The following is a 7646-nucleotide window of genomic DNA, read 5'->3' as shown; positions in this document are numbered from 1 at the left end:
AAAAAAAAAAAGTAAAATGGCAGATGTAAGTCTATTTCCATAATACCATTAAGTGTGATTGGATTGGCAGAGGTCAAAGGTAGACTATATTAAGATCCAACTATATGTAGTCTATAGGAGACATACTTTAGCTTCAAATAGGTTAAAAGTAAAAGGATAGGAAAAGATATATCACACAAACAGCAACCATAAGAAAGCTCACATGTCTATACTCATATCAAACAAAAGAGGTTCTAAAATAAAGTGTTAACTAGAGATAATGAGAGACATTTTATGATAAAAGGATCAATCCATGAGGAATGTATAGCTGTTATAAATGTATTTGCAACTAACAACAGATCCGTAAATACATGAAGTACAAACTGACAAATGAAGAAATAGCCAATTCAAATTGTTAGTTAGAGACCTGAATATCTCATATTCAATAATGGTAAGAACAACTAGGAAGATCAATAGAAAACTAGAAGACTGGAACAATACTATAACCCAACTAAATTAACTTATCTATAGAACAATCCAACAATATACATTCTACTAAGGTACACGTAGAACATTCTTTAGGACAGAACATATATTAGACCATAAAATAAGCCTCAAAAAACTGAAACAGATTTAAATCATATAAAGTATGTTCTCTGAACATAATGCAATGACATTAGAAGAACAGAAAAAAAATTTTGAGAAATGCTATGGTTCTAAATAACCAATGAGTCAAAGAAGAAATCACAAGGGAAGTTAAAAATACTTTGAGATGAATGAAAATGAAGAGACAACATATCAAAACTTATGGGATGCACTTAAATCAGTACTTAGAGGAAAATTTATAGCTGTAAACACCTATATTAAAATACCTCAAATCAATAATCTAACTTTCTACCTTAAGACAATAGAAAAAGAGCAAGGAAGAGAAAGCTAAAGCAAGCAGAGGGAAAGAAATAGATTACAATGGAGAATAGAATAGAAATGAAATAGAATAGAAAAACAGGAAAAAAATCAATGAAACCAAAAGTTGGCTCTTTGAAGAGATCAACAAAATGGACAAAACTTTAGCTTAACTGACAAAAAAATTTACTAAAATCATGGGTGAAACATTACTTTTGACCTTATAGAAATAAAAAAATTAGATAATACTATGAACAACTGTATGCCAGTGAATGAAATTACTTAGATGAAATGGACACATTCCTAGAGAGACACAAGTTACATAAATTAAGTCAAGACAAAATAGAAAATGTGAAGACATGTCTTCATAAGAGATTAAATAGTAATTTAAAAAACTGCACAAAAAGGAAAGCCTAGTTCCAGATGGATGCACTGGTGAATTCTACCAAACATTTAAAGGAGAAGCAATACCAATTCTTCACAGTCCTCCCCTAATGAGAACGCTTCCCAACTTACTTTATGAAACCGGTATAACCCTGGGGCCAAAGCCAGATAAAAAGATCACAAGGAAACTACAGAGCAATAGCTCTTATAAAAAAAACAAAAATCCTCAACAAAATTACCAGAAAACCTAATCCAGCAACATATAAAAAGGATTATATTACATAACTAGGTGGAATTTATCCTAGGAATGCAGGGTTGGTTTTGCATCAGAAAATCAGCTAATGTAATACACTATATATCGATAGAATAATGAACAAAAATCATATGCACAATCTCAACACAGAAACATTGGACAAAATCTAACACCCTTTCATGATAAAAACACTCAACACACTAGGAATGAAAATCAACTTTTGCAACCTGAATGAAAGTTATGTATGAAAAAACTACACTTAACATCATACTTAAGAAAGACTGAAAGCTTTCCCCACAACAGGAATGAAAGAAAGATATCCACTCTCAACATTTCTATTTAATACTGTACTGGAGGTTCTAGCCAGGGCAATAAGGTAAGAAAAAGAAAGAAAATGCATTCAGGTAGGAAAGGAAGTAGATCTATCATTATTCATAGATGACATCTCGTATATTCTTGAACAACATGTGGGTCAGGGATGCTGACACCCCCATGCAGTCAAAATCCACATGTAACTTTTGATTCCCCAAAGCTTAACCCTACTTATGAACAAAAGCCTTACCAATAACATAGTTGATTAACACATATTTTGTATGTTATGTGTATTATATACTGTATTCTTACAATAAAGTAAAATAGAGATAAGAATAAGTTAAAGAAACTTAAAATCCTGAGAGAAATATACTTATAGTATTTATTGAAAAGAAAATCCATGTATAAGTGGACCCATGTGGTCCAAACCTCTGTTGTTCAAGGGTCAACTGTATTTTGAAAATCCTAAGGAAACCACTAAAAAATTGTTGGAACCAGTGAGCTGAGCAAGGTTATAGGATACAAAATCAATACATAAAATGCAATTGTACTTCTATATACTAGCAATAAGCAATCTAAGATGAAATTAAGAAATATAAATTCCATTTAAAAGAATATCAGAAAGAATAAAAAAACGAATAAATTTAAGAAATGTAAATATATTCAGAATATAAATTTATTTATATTCTGAAAATTATAAAACAACACTGAAAGAAATGAAAGAAGATCTGAGTAAATTGAAAGACATCCCATGTAAATGAATTGGAAGACTTAATATCGTTAAGTTGGCAATATTTTCCAAATACAGATTCAATGCAATTACTATAAAATGCCCAGCTGGCTTATTTAGAGAAATGGATAAGCTGATCTTAAAATTCATATGGAAATTCAAGAGACCAAGAATAGCCAAAACAATCCTGTAAAAGAACAGATTTTAGGGCTCACATTTCCAGATCTCAAACTTACTAGAAAGCAACAATAATTGAGTGTAGTACTAGCATAAGGATATTCAATTGAATAAAATTGAGAATCCAGAAATAGATCCTTGCACTTAGGATCAACTGATTTCAACACTGCCAAAACATTTCAATGAGGAATAAATTGTCTTTTCAATAAATGGTATTAAGACAATTGATTTCCACCTGCAAAAGAATAAATCTTTACTCCTCCCTCACACCATATATAAAAATTAACTCAAAATAGATCATAGACAAAGAGTTAAAATGATAAAACTCTGTTTTGTTTTGTTTTTTTTTAAACAGGGGTAACTCTGACAGTGGTTTCTTGAATATGACAGCAAAGTACAAGTAATCAAAACAAAAAAGATAAATTGAACTTCCTCAAAATTAAAAAAAAATGTTTCAAAGGACACATCAAGGAAGTGAAAAAAAGACCCTCAGAATGAAAGAAAATTTTTGCAAGTTTGATAATGGATTTGTATTTAGCATATATAAGGAACTCCAAAATTCAATAAAAATATAACCCAATTAAAAATGGACAAAAGATCTGAGTAGACATTTCTTCACAGAATATATACAGATGGCCAATAAATACATGAAAAGATGCTCAATACCATTAGTCATCAGGGAAATGCAAATTAAAATTACAGTGAGAGAACATTTCACACCCACTAGGATAGCTATAATCAAAAAGACATAACAAAATTGTTAGTGAAGACACAGAGCAATTGGAACCCTCATACATTGCTGGAGAATATAAAATTGTGTGGCCGCTTTGGAAAACAGTCTGGTAGTTCTGCAAATGGTTAAACAATTACCACATGACCCAGCAATTCTCCTATGTATATACCCAAGAGAAATAAAAACATATGTCTACACAAAAACTCGAACATAAATGTTCATAGCAGTACCATTAATAGCCAAAAACTGGAAATAATCTAAATGTCCATCAGGTGGTTAGAGTATAAATAAAATGTGGTATATCCATATAATGGGATATTAATTTGGCAATGACAAGTAATACTGATACATGCTACCACCTGGTCGAGCCTTGAAAATATATCCAAAGTGAAAGACGCCAGTTACAAAAGATCACCTGTCATATGATTCTGTTTATACAAAATGTCTAGAATAGACAAATCAGAGACAAAAAGTAGATTAGTGATTGCCTAGGGCTGAGAGGAAGGGAAATAGGGCAATTAGGGAGTCACAGTTAAAAAGCACAGGATTTCTTTTTGGCCTGTTGAAAATGTTCTAAAATTGATTTTGTTATGCTTACAGAACTGTGAATATACTAAAAAAAAAAAAAAACCCACTGTAAACTTTAAATGGGCCAATTTTATGGTACGTGAATTGAATTATTTTTCAATGACATTTAGTGCATCTAATTTGTATGTGATTTCCTACAGATCTTACTTCCTCTACTCATAGTAGAATTTAGTGCAAGAACCATATAAATTTATATCAAGCACCTGGCATATTAAGAGCTAAACAAGTTAGATCTAACTAAATATATGCAGGTCATATGACCAGAGTAGAAGTCAAAACAAGACTTTCATTTATATTTTTAAATAGAAGCCCGTGTCACATTATTTCTTTGCCACATATGGGAATCTTTTGTAATAGTTTTGCGTCTGTTATCTCCTTAAAGTTTGGCCACTACTGCCCTCATCCAGGCTTTCATAACTCTATGTCTCCGTATTTCAGTAGCTTTAAATATTCTCCTGCTTCTAGCTTTTCTCCCTTAAATTGTTTTTTCTCAAATGTCTTTATGGGCAGATAATGATGAAAAAAGATAAAATCGAGCAACCATGAAAACAGGGAGGAAATGAACAAATGAAACACCTAACTTATGCAACACAAAACAGCATTTAGTGCAAGCAGACATGCCATATATCCACATGATCAATAACTGGCAAAAAGCATCGGAACCCAAAGTGCTCAACAAGACAAGATTTATTATATACTTTACAAAATTAAGTTTAGCTTAGCCTAATGTCCAGGCAATGCAGACACTGGAATCTAATTTACTATTTATTGGAATACTAACTTGTTGACAGCACATTTTATGTGCCTTTACTTATTTCATCATTAAGTATAAAAGCTCAGGAAAGTAATTTGATTTTATCTCTTTTGACTTAAAACCATCTAACTTGTTTTAAAATATTCTTAGAGAAGCTAATTTATCATGCTTAGTATAACGTGCTGAATTGGTCTGAAAATAAGAAGCCAGCATAAACATCCTAACAAATTTTAACCACTTGAAATTAGACAATTAAATACCAAGATTATTGAACAAACAATAAAGCAACCTGTAAGAAACAATAACCTCATGCTTTATCAAAAACAACAAAAACAAAATACCCAAATTTGAATTCACAATGGCTTCACACATTTCTTCAGAAATAGCCTTTGAATTTAAATTTTTTCCCAAAATATTTCCTTCGCAATTTTTCCATGCCACATGATACTATCTGAATGCAAAACAAAAATGTAACTATAGAGATAGTATGACTGATTTTGTTTCTGAATAAATACAGTACTAAAATGAAGGCTGTTCCTCAAAGTTATTACAATGGGAATCTACACACTTATTCCAATGATTCTGCCACTGCCAAGGGCATTTCTTCTGAAGGAATCATCTCATTTTGTATTGGGAAAACTTTTTACAGTTGGAATTTGTTTTTATTATAAATGGTATTTCTCCTGCCTTACTGGTCTTTACATTTATAAAGATCTGCTCTTTTAAAAAATCAAATCTATTCTTAAAGGATTAACATCTACTACCACTAAAAATATTCAAAAGAACACAAAACAGGCTTAAAGTTTTGACAGAACAACATTACTGTGCTCTGGACATAACTTTCAAAGTCAATAGAGTCTATAGCCATGCTACCCTGAACAAGCCCGCTCCCGTCTGATCTCGGAAGCTAAGCAGGGTCGGGCCTGGTTAGTACTTGGATAGGAGACCACCTAGGAAGACCAGGTGCTGTAGGCATAAAAAAATAAATAAAATAAATAAAATAAGGGATCTTAAGCTGACAAGGTCCTTGCAATCTGTGAGGTCAACCAAGGGTTGCCTCGCCTAAAAAAAAAAAAAAAAAAAAAAAGCTGTAGTCAGCACTTGTTTGATTTTTAGTAGTTGTGTCCTGTTACTAGAATGCTCATCTCACAGGAGAAGGTAAGCAGGGTGGAGTCTTTAACCTCAGACTGTTTACCAGGAGTAAGTTATACTTCATAGATATGGTAATTCTCACTCTGGTTAGAATGACTCCCCAGATAGATGCATAGGATACAAGGGAAAAAAACCCTATTCAAGTCCATGTCATCTATGGCCACCCTTTTACTTGCACTATTGCAAATACTGACTTCAGGTCATCTGCAGTTCTCTTGATCATGAGATACATGGGAGCATGACTAACAGACATTTCTGGGAAAATCAGGTTCTAAATCAAGCCCAGGAAAGGCTGGCTGGCCCCAGGGGTTATGCACAATCACCAGAAAGAAAGAGGGTCCCACAGCATGAGGTAAAATAATGCTTCATCCAAAGCTCATAAGGAAGACAAACTGCTCAGACCTGATGCCTCCGTGTCTTGGGAGATTTAGCCTCTGAACCGCTTTAACAATTATAATGTGATGGCAAGGAAAAACCATACTACGAACTAAGGCAGGATCTGACTATTAGGGCTTAACAAACACAGAGATGGAAAGAAGGTACCAGTAGTTGCTGGAGGCAGAGAAGGAGCTGCAATCCAGAAGCCATTGGGCAGCTCTGAAGAATATATATTGGGGAAGCTCACTGCATAAAGGAACCTTAGCCAAGCTTCACTAGGTACCAGCTCCTTTCAGGAGCAAGACAGCTGACGGAATGAAAAACTCAGCGTTGGCTCTGTCACTGAGATTTCAGCAGCTACTCTATCAGAGTGACCCTCTGAGTGTACCTGTGTCTGTATGACTGCTGTGGCTCCCTAAATCATCTCTTTGCTTCTGTTCCTGCTCTTTCTGATCCATTCATTATGCATTAGGCAGAGGAGTCTTTCTAAAATGCGAAACCTGATCACTACAGCTAAGATTTCCTTTCACTCTCAGAAACTACATAGAGTAACTTACTCCTTAAACTTATGAAGTAGAGTATCCCTGTTTTGTAGATGAAAAAGCTGAGGCATAGAGAAGCAACTTGCCCAAAGTCACACAGGTAGCGAGTAGTAGAGGTGGGATTGGAACCTGGGCTGTTAACATTTTACAGTGCTTTCCATGCTTAAGCTTCCCATCACCTTGAAGACAGTATTTAGAATCTATGACCTGATTTTGAGAGCTTCCATGATCTAGTCCCTGCCTGACTCTCCAACCTCATTTCATTTCCTGTTCTCCCTCATTGTTCTTACTCTAGCCACACACACACACACACACACACACACACACACACACACACACACACACTCATATATACACTCTTCCCATGTTTGTACATGTGTGTAAGTATACATTAAAACATACATATACTTATATGTGTTATTTACATAGATACTTATGCTTACATACCTATACACATCTTTATAAATTTTCATGAATGTGTGAACAGAAGAAGCTTTTTGGTGCAGTGATTAAGAACACTGATACAAGGGCCAAACCGCCTTGGTTCAAATCCTGACTGCCATTTAGCGGTGGGATCTCTAGCAGTTACTTCTGTATTTCTAAGTGTCCTCATCTAATAAAACGGAGAAGATGGAATTTACTTCCCAAGCTCATAGCAAGGATTAAACAAATTCATGTATACGTAGCACTTAGAATAAGTGCCTGGCAGGCAGAGAGTACTTCATCACGTTAAAATTCTTTCTCAAATTTGCCTATGAACA

The 7646-nt window shown here is 33.9% G+C and overlaps 1 protein-coding gene and 1 pseudogene across 1 annotated transcript in view; one reads left to right on the top strand and one right to left on the bottom strand.

The window, feature by feature from the left end:
• NWD2 (NACHT and WD repeat domain containing 2) overlaps positions 1-7646 on the bottom strand; it is a 146585-nt gene that overhangs the window by 68652 nt on the left and 70287 nt on the right. The window lies entirely within an intron of this gene.
• On the top strand, positions 5670-5788 carry LOC111744100 (annotated as a pseudogene).

Source organism: Pteropus vampyrus, unplaced genomic scaffold (assembly GCF_000151845.1).
Source record: "Pteropus vampyrus isolate Shadow unplaced genomic scaffold, Pvam_2.0 Scaffold5, whole genome shotgun sequence".
Lineage (NCBI taxonomy): Eukaryota > Metazoa > Chordata > Mammalia > Chiroptera > Pteropodidae > Pteropus > Pteropus vampyrus.
Note: the sequence above shows the minus strand (reverse complement) of the source record. Positions and strands in the feature narration are given on the sequence as shown.